The 20,053-nt window shown below is 47.9% G+C and overlaps 1 protein-coding gene across 12 annotated transcripts in view; it reads left to right on the top strand.

Moving 5' to 3' along the window:
- Positions 1–20,053, top strand: part of NAV2 (neuron navigator 2) — a 398,333-nt gene that overhangs the window by 283,798 nt on the left and 94,482 nt on the right. The window lies entirely within an intron of this gene.

Below are 20,053 nucleotides of genomic sequence, written 5' to 3'. Positions count from 1 at the left end.
CCCTCAAGAAGCTTGCAGTCAAATTGAGGGGAGAGGGGTCTTAATAAGCCCTCATAACACCGTGTGCCAAGTGCCAAAGAGATTTGTGGGAACCGGAAGGACCAGGGGTAGCCCTGAGGGCTAAATGTCATCCTACATTGGGAACTTGTTACTGTAGTGAAATGCAGGAGGTTTCTTTTCCTGTCAGTGATGATTTGAGAGATCCTTTAAAAATATTACCCAAGTGTCAAAATGGGCCCGCTTGTTTCATTATCCACTTGGGATTTTCCTTTTGTTTCCTTTAATATCCTTTGTCGTGTTTGAAGAGCAGCCTAGCTGTGATTTCTGTGACTGAAATGCAGGAGCTGATGAAATAAGCCTGGTGTAGAAGGAGCCCTTACACCGGCTGTGGAGACGTGTTCCTGGTTCAGTGTAGCCTTTAGGCTGGTCACGCTGGACGGCTGTGCCAGCCCAGTTTCCGTTCAAGGTTACCTTGCATGTAAATGTATTTTCCCAAGGCTGCCCCTCCGAAGAGAGGCTCACCATGCAAGGCTGGGGGAGAGAGCGCCCTTCAGAGTCACCAGCCGCAGCCCTCTCTCACTTTGCCAGTGAGGAAATCCAGGTCTGGGGAGATGGTTTGTGGTCCAGTGACTGCTCTGTCCTCCAGGCTTTGGGGAGCAAAGTCATCTCGGCGTGCGTTTGGAGAGCATGAACTCTGAGTGACTGATGAAAGCGCACATTATCGCTTTGGTAAGGACGAATGCAGTCCATGCAGTAAGGGAGGGAGTGCACTAGGAATCAAGAGTCCTCGTCCTAGACCTGGTTCTGCCACCACTGAACATCTTGGGCAAGATGCTTCCCCTCCTCGAACCCCTCGTTCCTTCATCCGTGCAGTCAGATCTGCCGATGTTTAAGGTCCTTGAGTTCCTGGGACTCGGTGTTCTTATTTGTCATTTGAAGGACAGAGTTACAGAATGACTCAGGACCGTGACTCATCCGCACAGGGCAGGGACCCCACGAACCTTTCGGCTCTGATGATCTCGATGACAGGTGTCGTCGTGCGATGGCGTTTCTATTAGGAGTGCGGTGCTCGTCCAGGGCCCCTGGTGTGTGCAGACCCAGCAGGCTGAGGGGCCCCTCTTCTTCCCCAGAGGAGAGAAAGCCTCAAAGTCCATCCTTACTGCGCTTCAAAGCGAAGCCACGAGGCACTTAGGGAGAGGGAGGCAGGTAGCAGTGTCGCTGACAGCAGGCACAGATGAATGCCCAGGGCTGAAGGACCGAATGAAATCTTGCAAAAGGGGAAGGCAGGGCAGACAGAGCTGTGACCGGGAGCGGTGGGTGTGTGTACCTTTCTGACGCTTCGGAGAAAATCTATTACACGTGATAATGGATTTTGCTGTAACTTGGAGCTTCACCAAAGTTATATTAGAAGTTGAAGCTCATGGGATTGTAGTCTTATTTTCATTGAGATAAAATTCCAAGTGACTGATAAGCAGTGAATTGTATTTACTTTGGTGGGTGTTTTGACTCAGGATTTAATTAGACTTGGGAGGACATTGTTCCCTAAATCACCACTAGCAGCGGGCTCTGCCTGTCCAAAGGGGAGCGGGCGGCTTTGGGAATGAGCAGTGTCGGGGGCTTGGGGCGACTTCCCTACACTGTGATTTTTCATGCAGTTGGCAGGCTCTGTGCGGTACACCAGCGTCCTAGAGGGCAAAACTGGGAATGGGTTTATACAAGACCATGAGCTTTACGGATAAGGGAGCAGACTCTGAAAGGTGACATTCCTTCCCAAAGCCACAGTGCCATAAGGGGCAAAGTTAGGATTTGAATTCAGGTCTCTCTGGGCACAAAACCTTTGCTTTCCATCATCGTGCTTGCTCCCTCTTTGTTCAGAGGCTCAGTGCCATCCTTCCAGAAGGTGACCCTCACTGGGAGCTACATGAGTGATGGACGAGCATCTCCTTAGTGCTTTGCACCGGCTGAGGTGCTTGCAAAGGTGACAGCCTGGGGACCGCTGACCTTTGAGACAGTCCTCTTCCCAGCTCTCGTTTTTCTCAGCTGGAGGCTGGGTCATAGGAATGCCAGAGACTGCGGCTCAGGCCGGGCTCTGCTGCTGCAGAGGGAACTCTAGCTCTTCCTTAAGAAGAATTTGGGGATGCTTCAAGCCGTGGGAGTCATATTTTCCTCTGTAGGAACATTTAACTTCTTCAGTGCCAGAACCTCCAGCAGAGGCTTCAGAGTTGCCTTTGTCCTGCTGGTCACACCTGGTGACCTTCAGGGTCTGTCTGCTCCGGGAGTGGCCTCTGCCATAGACCCCTATGGCTTTTGTGTCTTGGGACTTAAGGAAAAGGAGGCCGGCTTCGTGCGCTTCAGCTGCAGCCCTGTTGTTTTCCCTTGTCCGCTGCGCACTTTGATTTATCACCCTCATTAATCCGTGGTGCTCAGTTCTGTAAAATTGCCTGAAATGAGATCTGAAGAGGGACTCTGACATTTTGAGTGATGTTGCAGGATTGTGTGGAGGAGATTAAATGGGGACTGAAGGAAATGAAGTGGTTACATGCCTCGGTGGGCTCAAAGCCCCTGACTCAAGGATTTCTGTCGTCTCCTCTCTCTTTAGCTTACGCTGAGATTTGGGGAGAGGCACTCACAACCCCTCTGGTGGCAAAATGAGGCTAAAAAAAAAACAATCCTCCCTGGCTGCCTCTTTGGGCTTCCGAGACGTGGACCCATGGGTAACCCACGAGGGTGCGGTAGTTGAAGCCCTAGAGGAGACGTGCAGCAGAATCACAGGGCATCTTGGCTGGGCAGGACTCTCATGTGTTGTCTTGTACAGGGTACACAGGTGGCTGCGGAGGGTGAGTGCAGGGGCCACACTGGGTGTCCTGCCATCAGCCAGAAGCTGAATACCATGCAGGCAGATATGGGTAGATCTCCAGGTACCCTCTGCCTTGTTCTGTAGGGGCTCTTGCAGGGAGAAGGAGTCATTTTTCCATCGTCAGTGTGGGAGCAGCTCGTGAGAGCTCTGGGTACGCCAGGGATGGAGGTCCCTTGGGAGGCTGTCTAAACTCCTCCATAGGACCCTCGGCAGTTTGCAATCTGTGGTCCTGGCCTCTGAGCCTCATTGTCAGCAACAGCTACTTTTCTAGGTATTGTCCTAAATGCTTTGCATATTTGCTTTAACCTCCCAGGGGACCCAGTGAGGAGTTATCCCCATTTCACAGTTGAGAAGTCCTGGGTCAGTGGGTCTAAGTGACTTGCCCAGGGGCACGTGGGCAGTGAGTGGCAGAGCTCAGATTCCAACCTGGTCTGTCGGACTCCAAAAACATGTTCTCCCTGGGGTGCTGTGCTGCCCGCCTCTAAAAGAGGAGGGTGTGCCAGTGATGAGTAGTCCATGGATCCAGCTCTCTCCTGGAATAATCAGGAATAACCTCCTGGCTTCCGTTACCTCTGTAACCCCCACTCATGCTCCAGGACTGGCCCCAGCCCTGCCTTTCCTAGGAAACCTCTTTGCCCTCTCCTCTCCTCCCCGAACCCCAGACGGGGTCCCCCGCGGACCTCTCATCCATCCAGGGTCTCCCGGTAACCCGTGTTTTGCTCTCTGGTAGCATGTAGCATGCCTTTGGAGTTGTCTGCTTCCAGGTGTGGTCTCCCCCGCTAAACTAAAGGGAGGAACCGGAATGGTATCTTACTATACTCAGCATTCCTGGACTCTGCACGGGCCTGGCATATACAGTAGTAGATGTTTGCTGTATAATTAATTTACAGTACCCTAAGAATGATTAATAAGACTTGCTGAATATTTAGGTTTCCTCTCCTTTTCCATCCAGTCTATTGGCAAATCTTGGGTATAGTCCCTGCAAGTGATCTCTCACATCTCTCTGCTTCTCACTGTCTCTCATCTGCCATCACAGGGGTCCAGGCTGCCATCACCTCTCGTTGAGCTCCCACTGTGGCCTCCTGACTGGGCTCACTGTTTCCTCCATGGCCTTCGTGTGGTGCATTCTCCACCCAGCAGCCATTGTGATCTGCTTAACACGTACATCAGATCTCCTCTGCCCCCTGCCCATAACTTTACCTCAGTGGATTTCCGCTGCACATAGAATAGAATCCATACTTCTTACCATGGTCTCCAGGGTAGGGCATGTTCTAGTCCCTGCCTGTCTCTCTGGCCTCACCTCATTCCACTTTCCCCTCCCCAACTCATGCCTTCCTCTAGGCCCTCGAACTTGCCAAATGTCTCCCTTCAGAACCTTTGCATGTGCTATTCCTTGTGCCTGGAATGTGCTTCTCACGCTCCCCCCTTTCTTTTTATAAGGCTGACTCATTCTCATCCTTCAGGAATCAACTCAGACATCTCACCCATCTCTCAGGGAAGGTCCCTGACCACTCTCTCTAACAGCCTCAGCTGTTAGTGTCTTCTGAAGCATCCAGTCTGATTTTTTTACATCCCTATTTGCATTTGCGTTCATTTTAATTTATTTGTCTGTTGTTATGTCTTTCCACTAGACTGTAAGTATCAGTAAAATATAAACTAGGTCAGTTCTGTGTGCAGGTGAATCTCCTTCCTAGCACAGTGCCTGGCTCAGAAGGGTGCTCATTACATATGTTCTTGAATGACTGTCTGGCTCTGTGTTGCAGGGACAATATGCAAAATACTTAAAGCCATTGAGGTGCAGGCACCAGCCAACCAGAACAGGGCACTCACCAGTCAGAACAAGGGCAACAAGGCAGTGGCCAACCAGAACAAGCACTGACCAATCAGAATAGGGCACTGGCCAAGCAGAACAGGCACTGACCAATCAGAATAGGGCACTGGCCAAGCAGAACAGGCACTGACCAATCAGAACGAGGCATCAGTGGTGGTAAACAACTCTTATTGCCAACACAAATCAATTCTGGTGCTGGGGCTTATAGTGATCCATCCCACTCAGTCCTCATCCAATCCTCAAGTTAAGTTAACCATGGCCCCAACCTGCATTCAAAAAATGGGTTTGTTGGTATCCAGGAGCTTCTCCTGTGTGAGACTGAATGGTTCGACCCAGCCCACTATCTTTCCCGGAAAAAGGATTTCAAACCTGCCACCCCCTGACATGTTTAGACTCCAGCTTTGCTGCCTCCCAGCTACATGAAAGAGATCAATTAACTTAACCATCCTGAGCCCCCATGTCCTTGTCTATAAAATAAATAATAATGAGCCCACTTCCACTTCGTAGAGTAGCTGTGCAGAGTAAATTAGAGTAGTGCAGGGGTAATGTTAGCACAGCGGCCGAGCCCAGTTAAACACCCTCCGTAAATAGCAGCCAGTTTTGTTTTGTAAAGGATTAGCATACCAGTTGCACAGATGAGGAAAGAGAGACACAGGAAGGTTGAAGTGCCTAAGTTGGGGTTCCAGGATGGAAGTATAGGTCCTGCCAACCCCAGGTCCAGCCCTGTGGCCACTTGCCTGCATCACCTCTGTGCCCCAGCATACCCTTCTCTTTGTGATTCTGCTCTGGGGGACAGTCTCACTCAGCTCCTGTCCCCCTGCTTCTCCTACCCTTGGGGAACTCCGGCTGAAGAAAAAGCAGAAGATATCATTTCAGGCCAGAGCCCCCCATGAGTAACTGCCAAAAGCTGAAGTGGTCGGCACACTCCACATCCTGGCAAGAGGCCCCACTCTTGAAACCAGCAGGCTGACCACAGCATAACAACATCAGAGGTGCAAACCTGTTAAAATCCCCAGCAAAGGTCTTGAAACAGAACTTGAAAGGGTTTATGACCCTGTGGATTTAAATGTCTCTCGGAGCCAAGCTATAATTCCAGCTCTTCGTCTGGAAGTCAAGATCAGAGCCATAATTTGAGGAGGGCCTTAGAACACACACCGATTATGTTTCAAGACACAAGCTGTGGGCTGTGCTGTGGGAGCGCCTGGGGTGCTAACCGGGCAGGGGGTATGGAGGGGAGGGGAGCGGGGAGTAAAGCAGGGTGTCTAGCTGAGGCAATTAAATGTCCTTGCTTCTCACTTTAAACAAGGGCCCCGAGGTAGCCTCCCAGAGGGCTGTGCTCTTAATGATCTGGGATAAAGGGCTAGAAGGCAAAGCCAGCAAGCTGGTAGAGCTAATGCAGGCTCTGGCCTTGAATGTCCCTGCAGGAAGTCTGGAGCGGAGGGCCTCTGCCCATAAGCAGCACTTGTCATGCTAATGACCCAGCCACCACGCCAGTGCTGGTGCCACCAAGGTCAGCTCCCAGACTTCAGATTTGAGCTCCACTGGGGCCAGAGAGCTGGGCCGCCTCCTCAACATCGCTCTTCCGACCGCTTCCTGGCGTGTTCTCATGCGCTGTGTTTCCCGGCACTGCCCCTCTGCTCTCATGGCCACTGTCCTGTTACTCCGCACGTTAGCCCGCGCGTAGCCGCAGTGATCCGCCCCAAATGCCGATCTGACCCCGCGTATCAGTGCATCACTCACCTGCCTAGAAGCATCTAGAGTGGTCTACCCAACCTCGGCCCCGACTGCCACACCAGCCTCACTTCCCACTTCATAATCCACAGCACCAAACCTTTCACAGTTTCTAGCACACTCCACGATGTTCTGCGTCTCTGTGCCTTTGCCCGTGGAAGGCCCTCTGCTCAGAATGCCCTCTCCTGGCCCTGCTTTGCCAGGCTAACTGACACATACACTTCTTTCAGCGTTCCGTTCCAATGTTTCCTTACTAGGCATCTCAGACTAAGTAAGTTTCTTTCCTGGGAGATCCCAAAGGGCCCCATGCAATCCTTTAATTTCTAACAAAATCTTAACTGTTATTTTTCTCTATTATCTCTGTATTAAGCTTGAAGACAGGGAATATCTTAGTTATCATTGGTTTTCCAGGACCTGATAATACAGTGTTTGGCACACAGTAGGTGCTCAGTCAGCACTTGTTAAACTGAACTCCTGTTTTAGCCAGATGAGTTATGTTTCCCCAGCTTGAGGCTTTGGCTTTTCACTGTGAACATGGTTGTTTTTCTCGCTCCCAGCACTGGTTCAGCCCTTAGCTGGGTGGGTGGCACAGAGTAGGTCTTCACTGAAGGATCAGGTGCCAGCCTGACTGAAATGACTGGAGTGTGACTGTCCCTTCCATCCAGTGGAGCGCTCACCAGGACTTAGCATGTGTAGGGTGCTGAGCTGACCCTGTGGGTACACAGGGGTCTGGAGTGGCGCCTTCTTTAAAAAAAACCAAAGGCTTCTCTGTTATCTCAAAGACCAGGTCATGAGCAACTGAGGGAAAGGGCAGGGGACTGTCGATGCTTTCTGATTCAGAGGTCAGAACGAGAGCGCTAGAGCAGGATTCCTGGAGGAGAGGGGACTTTTAGGTGGATCTTGGAAAACAAGTGGGATATCTGAGTGGTGAGGAGGATAGAGACAGTCCAGGTTTGGCAGGGAGGGAAATGGGACGGAGGGAAAGGAGGTCCCATCCCTGCAGGCTGTGTTTTCCAGGCTGGCTGGTGCTTTACTTGGATACCTAAAGCCTCATCTCTAGTAGCCATGTCCCACTGTGCCCTTCAGGAGTCACCTCCCCCATCTCCAGGCTGTGTCAGAGGTCATCCCTGTGCCCTTCGAGAGGAGCCTTCTGAAAACAGACCCTGATAGACGCAATAGCTGACTTATCTGTAGATGTCCTGGGGCTTACCGTATTAGAACTGGCCACCTCCTAATGATTAAACACTACACAAACACCCGGTGACCAGGGTGTCCTGCCATAAATGGGTTGTAAACCAGGGGGTGCAGCAGCTGTCCCACTAACTGGAGGGAAGGAGGCTGGAGAAATGCTTTCTGCCCTAAGCAACGAGCCCTCTGACATGCACCCAGAGAACAGACCCAGAACTTCACTGCACCCGGGAAAGAGGTGGGGGAGGGGAGCAGTGGGGTTCTGAGGTCACTGAGGGTGGAAGATAACAAGCACCTCCCTCCCCTCTCTTGTGCTAGGTGCATTAAGCTGTGCCTTAGTGGGCATCACAGCCTGGCTGGTGAGTTCAGTGTAACAGATGGGGAAATAGAGCTAGTAACCGATGGGGCTGGATTCAAATGATGTTCTATTTCATCTGCATACCCATCTATGAGGGGAAAACTTACCACCACCTTCAAGTTAGATGATGCAACTGACTCAGAGAGGCTAGGTCATTTGTCTGGAGTCACACAGCAAGCAGGACTAGAACCCAGGTCATCTGACCTGCGTGCACAAGCCCTCTCCATTATCTCACATGACCACACACTGCCCCCAGCCACTCCCGAGGGTCAAGGGACTCAAAGGGCCAGGTGTGGGACATTGCCTCTCCTATCCGTACCCACTCCCCACAATCTCTGAGTTAGCTCCACTTGAGTCCAACAGGTAAAAGAATCATACCTGCTTCTGCCTTTTGCTTCTCCAGGAAGGAGGCCACTGGGCCCTATTGGTGGGAAAAGTAAGGGGTTCACGCCCAACTACCTGCACGCACTCTTCCTAGTGGTTTAGAAGGGGCAGACCACGGCTATGGGCGTGAAGCCTCTTGAGAGCCAGGGAGGAGAATGAAGCCTTCTTGCCTGGCAGACTTAAATGTCCTTCAGTGGAACCTTGAGTTTCGGGACGCATGATTCTAGGGTAATCCACACATTCTTTGCGCTCTGGTTTCCCTTCTGTGAAATGGGCGTGTGAAGTCCTGGTTTCTCCTCTCCCGTGCAGCTCGCTGCACCCCTAGGACAGGTGTGGCTCTGGCCTCAGCAGCCCACGTTCTCCCTGCTAGCAATGAGGAAACGACCACCCGGTGCTAATGGAACATAAAGCCATGTGCTCCAAGGGCAGTTTTGATGCTCTGATCAGGTTACAGTTAATTCTTTCAGAACCCCCTTCCCTGGGAGGCACAGCCTTACTAGTCTCAGAAATTCCCTTTCCCTGCCCCCAGGGCCTCCTTGTAACTTAAGGTGGTTCTGAAAGAAGATAGCATCTAAATCCACTGGGTTGCTCTCCAGGCTACAAGCTTTAGCCCCCATGCCGGCCTGCACTGGCCTCCCTCTTGTTCCGTATGCCACCAAATGGGCTTTGGGGAGTCAGCGTTTCTCATCTGCCTTTCTTTTTCTTTTTCATGCTTCTTTGGATTCAAGACCTCAAACCTGAGGCAAAATGCAGTGGTTAAGAGCCGAGGAATAGCCTGTCACCCAAATAATTTGGCTGGGATAGCCCAAATCCCAGCTCAGGCACTTACTAACCAAATGACTTAGAGTAACTTAAGGCAGATAATTAGAGGCCCTTCTTGGTGTAGTCGGCATGAGACCCACCAGTGAGAATCCCAGTAAACGAGAGCATTTATTCAGAAGGAAGATTTGGCTCCAAGGTAGGGCAGAAAGGAAAGTGTCTTCTGATGCATCCTCACTGGACTGCGAACCTCTGCCAGTGGACACCCTCTCTGTCCGTCTTAACACTGTAACAGCCAGGGCCTGGAAGCCCCGTGCTGGAAGCCCCATAAATGTTTATGAACAATTTCAATGCCAAGTGCTTCTGGTTATTTTTAATCATTCTTTAAAAGCAGAACAAGGGGAAATGAGTCCCGTCTGGGTTGAGAGCTGCTCAATTCAGAGAGGAACACAGCAAAGGGAACTGACATTTCTGAGCACTTCCTATGTGCCTGGCAGTGGGCTGAAGGCTCCAGGATCTCACCTCATTTCATCCTGCCAAACTCCTTCCTGCGAAGTCAGAGTGACCTTTATTTTTCGTGTCAGGAAACTAAAATGAGGTGCAGAGGGGTGAACTTACCTGAGGTCAGACAGCTGGACAAGCTGGGTTAATAATAGTAGCAGCAGTAATAGTAGTAGTAGCAGCAGTAGCAGTAATAGTAGTAGAAGTAATAGCAGCAGTAATAGTAGTAGTACCAGCAGTAATAGTAGTAGAAGTAATAGCAGTAATAGTAGTAGCAGCAGCAGTAACAGTAGCAGTAGCAGCAGCAGCAGTAATAGTAGTAGCAGCAGCAGTAGTAGTAGCAGCGGCAGTAATAGTAGTAGTAGCAGCAGCAGTAATAGTAGTAGCAGCAGCAGTAATAGTAGCAACAGTAATAGTAGTAGTAGCAGCAGCAGTAATAGTAGTATAGCAGCAGCAGTAATAGTAGCAGCAGCAGTAATAGTAGCAGCAGCAGCAGTAATAGCAGCAGCAGCAGTAATAGTAGTAGCAGCAGCAGCAGCAGTAATAGTAGTAGCAGCAGCAGCAATAGTAGTATAGCAGCAGCAGTAATAATAGCAGCAGCAGCAGTAATAGTAGCAGCAGCAGCAGTAATAGTAGTAGCAGCAGCAGCAGTAATAGTAGTAGCAGCAGCAACAGTAATAGTAGTGGCAGCAGCAGTAATAGTAGTAGTAGCAGCAGCAGCAATAGTAGTATAGCAGCAGCAGTAATAGTAGCGGCAGCAGCAGTAATAGTAGTAGCAGCAGCAGTAATAGTAGTAGCAGCAGCAACAGTAATAGTAGTGGCAGCAGCAGTAATAGTAGTAGCAGCAGCAGCAGTAATAGTAGTAGCAGCAGCAGTAATAGTAGTGGCAGCAGCAGTAATAGTAGTAGCAGCAGCAGCAGTAATAGTAGTAGCAGCAGCAGTAATAGTAGTAGTAGCAGCAGCAGCTAACATTTATGTAGTACTTACTATGAGCCAGGCACTTTACTGAAATTTACTCACTTAATCCTCATGGGAATCCAATGAGTTATGCTCATTTTACAGATGAGGAGACTGAGGTACAAAGAGGTTAAATAACCTGCACATAGTTGGAGGCGGAGCTGAGACTGGAACCCTGGTCTCCACAGACCATTTTTTTCTTGTCTCCCAGAGAGCGTTAGGAAGGACTTTGTAGAATACAGAAGAATTAGATTATTAAGTAAAATGGTGGTCCTTCCTTTCCTAGAGGTCTTTAAAATAAGACTCCGCATGCCCAGGGTGTGTGAAAGGAATTTTCCTGGAGGTGTAGGGCAAGGGTGTGGGAACCCGTGAGCCCCCCTGGGACCTAGCCATATCTCGCCAATCCTGACAGGGTTGGCAGTATTCTTGTCACTGAAGAAACTGGTCTGCCCTTCTCCAGAGTGAAATGACAGGTTGGAAAAGGCTGTGAGAGTCTAAATTTAGCCAGCAGAACGTCTTCATGGTCACCAGGAAAAGATAGGTTTGACAGGTTGGCTGGAGGACAGAAGCCAGTCCATGAAGAAATCAGTTCTCCCTTGGAAGGTAAGTCAGATTCAGTATTTATCTCCACTGAGCCTGCGGTGTGAGCCGTGGATCAGCTGCAACCAGGAGCACCGAGGGGTGGGTACCAGGAGGTAGAGCCGCCTCCTCGCCAGGGCTTCTGCTGTGGTCGTCTGCCCGGATCAGCCAGCGTTAGAGTAACCGCCTACTATGCCCACCCGCACGCTTTGGATCCTTTGCTTTACGGTGCTGGTGAGAATTTGTCAAAGTGTTTTATGTCCACAAAATGGGAGAACATCATCATTATGCTTTACTTCTTGCGCTAGTCTTATGAGACGTGTCAGTGGGGGAGGCCTGTTTAGTGGAGGCGGGGGAACAGAGCCCAGATGTTTCAGAAATCTCAGCCTGTGTATTTTAAGCTTAAATCAGTTAGTCTGCTTTTCCATTACTAGGTAGGCCTCCTGATTTAAATGTGTATTGAAAGGTTCAATGTTCTCTCATAGTGAATTTTCATTTTCACTGAAGTGGGTGTGTCTGTCTTCATTTGTATCTGTGTCTTTTCTCTCTCACCTTTATTGTCCTTTCCTCAGCTACTTCTTGAGGTTCACAACCTTCCAGAGCTTTCCCTGCCCCCTGACAGCCACAAAGATTGCAGAGACACAAGCAGAGCATGCTTACAAATCAGCACCTTCCGTGCTACCCTTAGGACTCTGCTCAGGCAAAGACAGAGGCTCAGAAGAAAATCATTCACACCACGCCGTGTCCCCGCGGCAGCCAACACACTCTGGAAGAGAAGTTCGCCAGTGTGGGAGACGACTAAATTTAGACTTGTGTATTTCTTTTTCTGCTGCTTGTGTCTTTGATCTACTTGGCAGTTGAAAATTGAAGTTCCTCAGATCTTTTTTCCCCTGGTTATTTTCTAGATAAACCATTTGCACAGAACAGTATGTGTGCCTGCACATGCTTAATTTCCCTGGCATCCGATAAATGTTTTGAAATAGGGTAATGCTGGAAGCACTTTTCATTACCTTAAAGTGCTTTGCGTAAATAGAATTGATTCTTTTCCTCGACTGCTGTGATGTTACTGCTTTTTTTTAAAATGGATAAGAGCACTCTAACTAGCTTCCCTTCTTATCACTTCCATCCTGTTCAACCATCTTTTCTGTTCCTTTGTGCAGCATTTGCTGGCAAATGAGATTTCATGGCCCTGCATGGCTGCACAGGTGTCTGTGAGACCTCCCTAACTATGGGATGGGAATTTGGAACCCTTTGTAAGAAGAGAGACAGGGGGTGGGGGATAGTAAAGCAAAACATGTGTTGGGGGCTGGAGATCTGAGGTCCCACCTTGGATCTGTCACTAAACTCTGTGTTCTCATGCAAGTTACTTCCTCTCCGCCTGAGCTCACCCATAAAATAAGGGAATTGAGCCACATAGCACCTAAGTTTCTTTTCAGATCCAAACTTCTAGGGTGACCTCGGTTCATCAGATAGACAACCCTGTATAAGATTCGGGGTTAGGTAATTGCAAATGAATTGCATGGAGGTAGCTGCTCGTTGAACTCAGTGAAGTCTGAACAGCATCTCCAGAACCTGCAACAGATGAGCTGTGAAATCATGGTGTGACTTGGAGCTTCCACGGGCTAGACATAATAATTTTTAAAATGCTGGGTTTGTCAAAGAAATCACACAAGATGCAAGAAACGGCAGGAGATTTCTAAACTGGGAAATATAGCTGGGTAACTTCCCTTTGTTATATCTGCATCCCTGCTTCCCATAGCTTTTCCAGAAGCAATGAATGTGTCTCAGGATAAAGTTCAAACTCTGTTACTAGGCTTACTGTGAGCTCTGGCCCCATTATTTCCTGCCCCTTCTTCCCCTCTTTGCATCCACACTGATCTCCAAACCGTTCCCCCAAAACTATCCTCTCTCTTGTTTCATAGCCTTTGCAGAGCCTGTACTCTTGACCTACAATGTTCCCCTCCATCCCACCCACAGCTTGGTTCTTATCCTTAAAGGCGCACATTAAGTGTCACCTCCTCCAGGAAGCATTCCCTGACCACACCAACTCCCAAGACCAGATTAGCTGACCCTCCTATTTGCTTCCATAGTATCCTAGAACTGTTCCATATCAGAGCACCAAACACATCATATTATAAATGTCAGCTACTCGCCTGTCACCTCATTTATGCACAAAGCATCTTGAGGACAAGGGCCTGTCTTACCACCATCATATCCTCATTCCCCAGGCCAAATGATGAGAGACTGCCCAGACAGGTAGATGAGCTCCAGCTCACACATCTCAGCTTGTTCTTGGAGCCGGAATTCACTCCCAAGGCTACCTGTCTCCAAATCCTACCTCTTTTCCGCTCTGACTTCTCACCTTGACCCCATCTTCCCCTAACTATGACATCCTCCTCTCTCGAGACGTCTTCTATGATCTCATAAGAAACAAATAGTGGGGAAAAATGGCATTTGTGTCTCAGACATTGATTTAGAGCCTCACAAGACTCTGCCCCGTGTATAAGACCGGACATGAGAAAACTTATGTCGATTGACTTAAACAGCACAGGGCCTGCTGTGTTCACGGGGGCTCAATAACAGTGAGGTTGCTTTCCCCCCAGAGTTTGCCGCAATCTTCCCGTCCCAGATGCATTTGTGAGATAAGTACATCAGGCACTTTTTTGGTTGGGTGTGTGTGTGTGTGTGTGTGTGTGTGTGTGTGTGTGTGTGTTTTGAAATTCAAACACGCCTTCTGCCTCTTGGATTCCAGCAGCTTTAAATGTCCTTGGAGTTTGTAGAAAGGGACCCAAGTCTGTAATTTGTGTCCAGCCGTGGCTCTTACCAGAACACAGACATGCCTCTCATTACTGCTAGTTGCAGTTCTACACTGGGTGATGTGGACTCAAGCTTCGTTCTGTGACTGGTAACCTATTTTATAGCATTGGCTGCATAGGATACATTACAGTATCTTCCAGGCAGCTGCTCTTTAGGTAAATTAATACCTGGTATCTTTTTCCTTCTCTAGGAATCTTTAAGTACTGTAACAGAGGCTTTCATTTAAGGCTGTGCAAGGCTTATTTCACCAGATTGCTATTTGGAAGTTCTAACAAAACACCTTTATGAATAGTGGCTGTAATACCTTTAATCTACTCAACTTCCTGACTTTTTAAACCAAGTGGATTGCTAGGAATGAAACCAGACTTTCCCGTCTCTCTGCTCTCTTCCTCTCCCCAGCTCTGCTCGTGCATCTTCAGGACCGAGGCGCTGGGGTGCAAATTCTTTCTTGTTATTAAGGCACTGAACTAGAAAAGACCAGGAAACACCATGCCATTTCTCCAGACTCCAGGTTTTGTAATTACCTGGCCTGACCCACACACGGCTTTTTTTAAAAAGCAAGTTTGGGTGAGGTTTCTGTTTCTCATTAAAGCTTAGGATTTAAATATAAAATTAAAGGTGATTTTCTTCCTTCCTTGTTAAAGAAAAAACCAAACATTCTATTTTGGAAAAATAGAAAATACAGAGAAGCAAACAGTAGGGAAAAAAGCAAAATGTCATCATAACGTATGACCCAGTGAGATTCACTCTCAGCACCTTGGTGACGCCCAGACTTTTTTCTATGCATGTAACCACTGACACATTTTATTTCTGAAAAAGATCAGAAATTTCTTGAGCACTTGCTACGAGCCAGACATTGTTCTACGCTCTTTACATATATTGATTCATGTAATTTTTACAGTAACTCTAGAGTAGGAACCCATCGTACGTTGCTTAAGCAACATGTCCAAAGTCAGGCAGCTGGAAGTGGCAGAACCAGGGACTGTGACTCTGTAGTCTTTAATTTTAACTGCTGCGCTCTATAACCTCTAAAAATGGAAAGGGTTTTATCGTCTACTTTTGTAGTTTGACACTACTGCATGAGCATCTTTTTGTATCAGGATCCATCAGCATCACTTTTGATGGCCACGCAGTTTTCCATTCTACAGAGGAGCCACGGTTCGATGAACTCTTTCCCCGCTGAAGGTTTTTCGGGGGGTCCCACTCCTTTTGTCATTACAAACAACAGTGTAAAGACCATTCTTGGAGCTAAATGTATGCATGCTAGTGTGAGCCGCAAATAAAGACTGTATTCTACATTTTCCTTATAATTCTGACATTTGTGCATGCAGATGACGCCCTTGGGGCCCTGTTAGAAGAACGTAGTCTTGAGTATGTTCTGGCTACTGGGGATGGGGCTGCCCTGAACCATTCACACACTTTTTGTCTCCACACTCCATTGTTCCTGGTACCGTGTCCGGGAGAAGGTTGGCTGAAGAATGGAGTTTCTGTCTGGGCCCAGCCAGCTGCCTGCAGCTGGACCTACAAATTTAGTGTCAGTGTGCACGGTGCTCTGAATTGAATGAGCGTGTTTATCTTTCTCTCTGAACTCAAATGAAAATACAGAAGTGGGATCTACCATGATGTTACCCACCCTTGGAGTCAACTACTCCTGTAGAGAGGGAGAGAAGAAGGGAAGAAAATAAAGGGCCCGTGGGTATAGGTTGTTGTCAATGTACTTAATACTCGAGCAATGAAGTGGCTATTGGTGAGGTGAAGAAAATTGTCCCCAGTGGGCCAAGTACCAGGCTCAAGGCCAAAATTCAGAGGTGATGAGGGTGGTTTCAACTCGAGCTCTGCTTAGTAGGGTCTTACCAGCAGTGTGGCCTTGGGTAAGTTACTCAACCCACTGCTTCTCAACATCCTCATATATATTAGGGATAATAATCCCTAGTACATAGGGGCTTATACCTACTATCTAGGGAATGTCAGAAGGATAAAATAAGACCAGAGAATTTAGCACAATAACTGCCATGATAAGAATTCAATGAAAATGAGAGCTTAAAAAAAAAAATCCTCAAAAGGATACTGACTTATGAATCAGGCAGACTTGTTCTTTAGCACTTATTAGCTATCTGTCCTTCAGCAACGTACCTCACCTTTCAGAGTTGTAGATCATCTGTGAGTTGGGGACAATAAAATCTATCTTACTAGAGTATTTTCAGTTTTGATATCAACAGTGTACATCCCTGGCACACAGCTGGTTTTCAGTACCCATAGCAAAATTTGTAAGCACTTACTATGTGCCAATCACTCTGTTTTATTTCTCTTCCCTCATTCAAAACAGTTTTTCTCATAGAGACTGATGGTCAAATGGAAGGAGTTTAATTCTTAACCAGTCTGTAACTTTTCAGCTAGTCACCCCACTAGGCAAATACCTAGAATAAGTTGGGCTCTTTGCCAAACTTTTTTTTTCCCTTTGACTTAGACGAGATTGTGAACCTATTTTATAGTCCCTATAAACTCAGGAGGGAAACAATGAAATACCAAGCTAAGGGACAGGACAGCTTTTCTTTTTTTTTTTTTTTTATAAATTCATTTATTTATTTTATTTTTGTCTGCGTTGGGTCCCCGTTGCTGCGCGTGGGCTTTCTCTAGTTGCGGCGAGCGGGAGCTACTCTTCGTTGCGGTGCGCGTGCTTCTCATTGCAGTGGCTTCTCTTGTTGCGGAGCTCGGGCTTTAGGCGCGCAGGCTCAGTCGTTGTGGCTCAGGGGCTTAGTTGCTCCGTGGCATATGGGATCTTCCCGGACCAGAGCTTGAACCCATGTCCCCTGCATTGGCAGGCAGATTCTTAACCACTGCGCCACCAGGGAAGTCCCAGGACAGCTTTTCTTATGAGGGACTCAGGGTTGTAGGAAGGGTTCCATGGGATGAGATATTTACAGCATTAGAGACAACACCTGACACCTAGAAAGTCTGCAGGAAATTCAGGGGCTGAGGGCTCAGAGGAAGCATGAGTCAAATTCGCCAGACAAATGAATTTTCTTTCGAAAAGGGATTTCAGCGGGAGATCTAGGGGTGTAGACTTATAAAAACGTTCATGCTTGGAAGAGTCTTTGAGAACCTCTGGGGTGGCAGTCGGCTCGCCGAACAGGCAAGCAATCTGAGCCATCGTCATGCAGTGATTTGGCTGAACCCGGCCCTGGTCAGTGTTTTCTCCACTGCTTTGCAGGGCACTTCCAGCGTGAGAGCTGAGTGACCCAGGGCCAGAGGGAGCACCTTGGGTGCGTGGAGTAACGAGTGAGTAACGTGAGACTAGAGTCTGCCGACCACTGGCTTCGATCCCAGCCAGCTCAAGGCTGTCCCTGATTAGCACCTATTCCAGCCTCTCCCCCCGCCCCCCCACCCCGCTCATTATCTCACCACCCTGCACTGGACACACTCAAGGATATCCTTGCAGCTAGAGCCACGTGAAAAACAGCCAAAGAGTGGCTTTGAAATATTTTATTCATTACCCATCCATCTTCATAGAGATAGATAATAGTCCAGCTGCAAAAATAAATATTTGAACTCTTGGGATTCTCCCTATGCACCCATAACAGCATTATCAAAATACAACCCGTTATGGCCAATGGCATTATTTTAAATTTCCTTTATTTTTTTTTTGTTTGTTTGTTTGTTTTTCAAAAGACCAAATTGCCATGTGGATTTGCTTCTTTGGTTTTTTGTTTTTGTTTTAAATATTTTCTTCCAAATAACCAGGTTTATTACCATGACCAAAGATGCAGGAAGCCCTAGCTCTAAATTGATCCCTAAACACCAGATGAACTAACTTTCTAATCTGCTGTTACTCCTTATTGGCCGTGGAGACAATGACAGGAATCTTTGTGGCTGTTGTATATTAGCCAAGGGTGTTTGGGATGGGGTTTATGGGATAATCTCATTTTATTATGTGGAAAGCTATAAATAGGCACAAAATTAAAAATTTTCACCAAACTGTCAACTTTTAGCATTGCACAGCATTCCTGTACAAGCAGCCGAGGCACAGATTTTTCTGACTTTATAAGCTGTAATCTCCTCTTCTCCCCTCTGATGTGCTCCCACAGCTTACTATGCTTTTCTTTCGTGGCATGTATCATGGTTTGCAATTAAATGTATTTGTTTTTTATTTGATTGCCTGACATCCCCACCAACACCACACTATAAGCTCCATGAGGGGGAGAGTGAGACCTTTTCTCTTTTGCATACCACTGTTCACCCAGCACAATGCCTGGCACATAAAAGTCAGCACCCAGCCAATATTTTAAAGAGAACAGTCACTGGGAATATAGTAGAAGACATGATATCATAGAATCTGGTGGAAGGGTAGATCTAAATAGGACCAAGTCCAAAGTATTAGAAGCAGCTAAAGGATAACCTGTTAGTGACATCTGTTGGCACAGTGACCTGGAAATGTTTGCTACTCTAAGCACGTGGAGTTATGGAAACTGAACAGGATTTGCCATCTGAAGGCATGGGCTTCAATCTGTCTCTTAGTACTTGTATGACTATGAGCAAGGCGTCTAGGTTATCTGAGATCCAGTTTGTTTTTCTGTAACCTAAGGATAATAGTACTTGTTGGCACAGTTGGGAGAATTAAATGAGATTTATAGGCAGTAAAGTATGTAAATCTGAATTATCGTTGTCATTGAAAATAACATTGGCCTCACGTATCCTTTGTTGAAAATGCTGCCACTTGGGATTTGGTTTGTAGTTTGTTGGCACCCTGTTAGAAAAGGCATCTCTGGGACTTCCCTGGTGGCGCAGTGGTTAAGAATCCGCCTGCCATTGCAGGGGACATGGGTTCGAGCCCTGGTCTGGGAAGATCCCACATGCCGTGGAACAACTAAGCCCGTGCGCCACAACTACTGGGCCTGCGCTCTAGAGCCCGCGAGTCACAACTACTGAGCCCAAGTGCCACAGCTACTGAAGCCCGTGCGCCTAGAGCCTGTGCTCCGCAACAAGAGAAGCCACCTCAATGAGAAGCCCGCGCACCGCAACTAAGAGTAGCCCCCGCTCGCTGCAACTAGAGAAAGCCCACGTGTAGCAACAAAGACCCAACGCAGCCCAAAAAATAAATAAAATAATTTTTTTAATAATCTATATTTTTTGTTTGTTTTTTATAAATTTATTTACTTATTTATATTTGGCTGCATTGGGTCTTCGCTGCTACGTGCAGGCTTTCTCTAGTTGCGGCGAGCGGGGGCTACCCTTCATTGCGGTTCATGTGCTTCTCATTGCAGTTGGCTTCTCTTGTTGCGGAGCACGGGCTCTAGGTGTGTGGGCTTCAGTAGTTGTGGCACGCGGGCTCAGTAGTTGTGGCTCGCGGGCTCTAGAGCGCAGGCTCAGTAGTTGTGGCACACGGGCTTAGTTGCTCCGCAGCATGTGGGATCTTCCCGGACCAGGGCTCAAACCTGTCTCCCCTGCCTTGGCAGGTGGATTTTTAACCACTGCACCACCAGGGAAGTCCCAAAATAAATAAATTTTTTTCAAAAAGAAAGAAAAGGCATCTCTGATGTTGTATTGAGGACAGAACGTCTGGTTTTGTGATCTTAGGCTGAAGATGCTGACACCCAGGGTCCTGTTCTCCAGCCTCCTCTATCCAAGGTTTTGTCAACAAGCCTCTGGTTTCAGATTCAGAATGGGAGGGGAGTAGACAAGGATAACAGAGTGGATACTCTTCCTGATGAAATGAAGCGTTTTGTTTAGAGACAGAGGTGTATGTGTGCTCTTTTACGTGTGAGGACCCGCAAGCGTGAGCTCCAGACAATCCCAGGAATTAATCAGTTGAAGGTAACAGAAACTGCAACCCCTCAAGATAAAACATCTGACACTGAAATGTGACTCTTCTGTCTTTATAATAAGATTGGAGGATGGTATCACCTCCTCACTGGAAAAGGAGGGCAGGACCCACAATCTGTAAATGCAAAGAATAAGCCAGGCGAGGACCAAATGGAAGCAGAGATTCTGCATAAGCACCTCAACAGGAAAGGGGGATTTCTCATTTATCCAATAGGTCCTGAGACCCAGGAAAGAACTGGGGAAATGGAGGTACAGAGGCACACGGACAGTA

This window comes from Balaenoptera acutorostrata, chromosome 9 (genome assembly GCF_949987535.1).
Source record: "Balaenoptera acutorostrata chromosome 9, mBalAcu1.1, whole genome shotgun sequence".
NCBI classification, from domain to species: Eukaryota; Metazoa; Chordata; class Mammalia; order Artiodactyla; family Balaenopteridae; genus Balaenoptera; species Balaenoptera acutorostrata.
The sequence above is the reverse complement of the archived record's forward strand: the minus strand, read 5'-3'. Positions and strand labels throughout refer to the sequence as shown.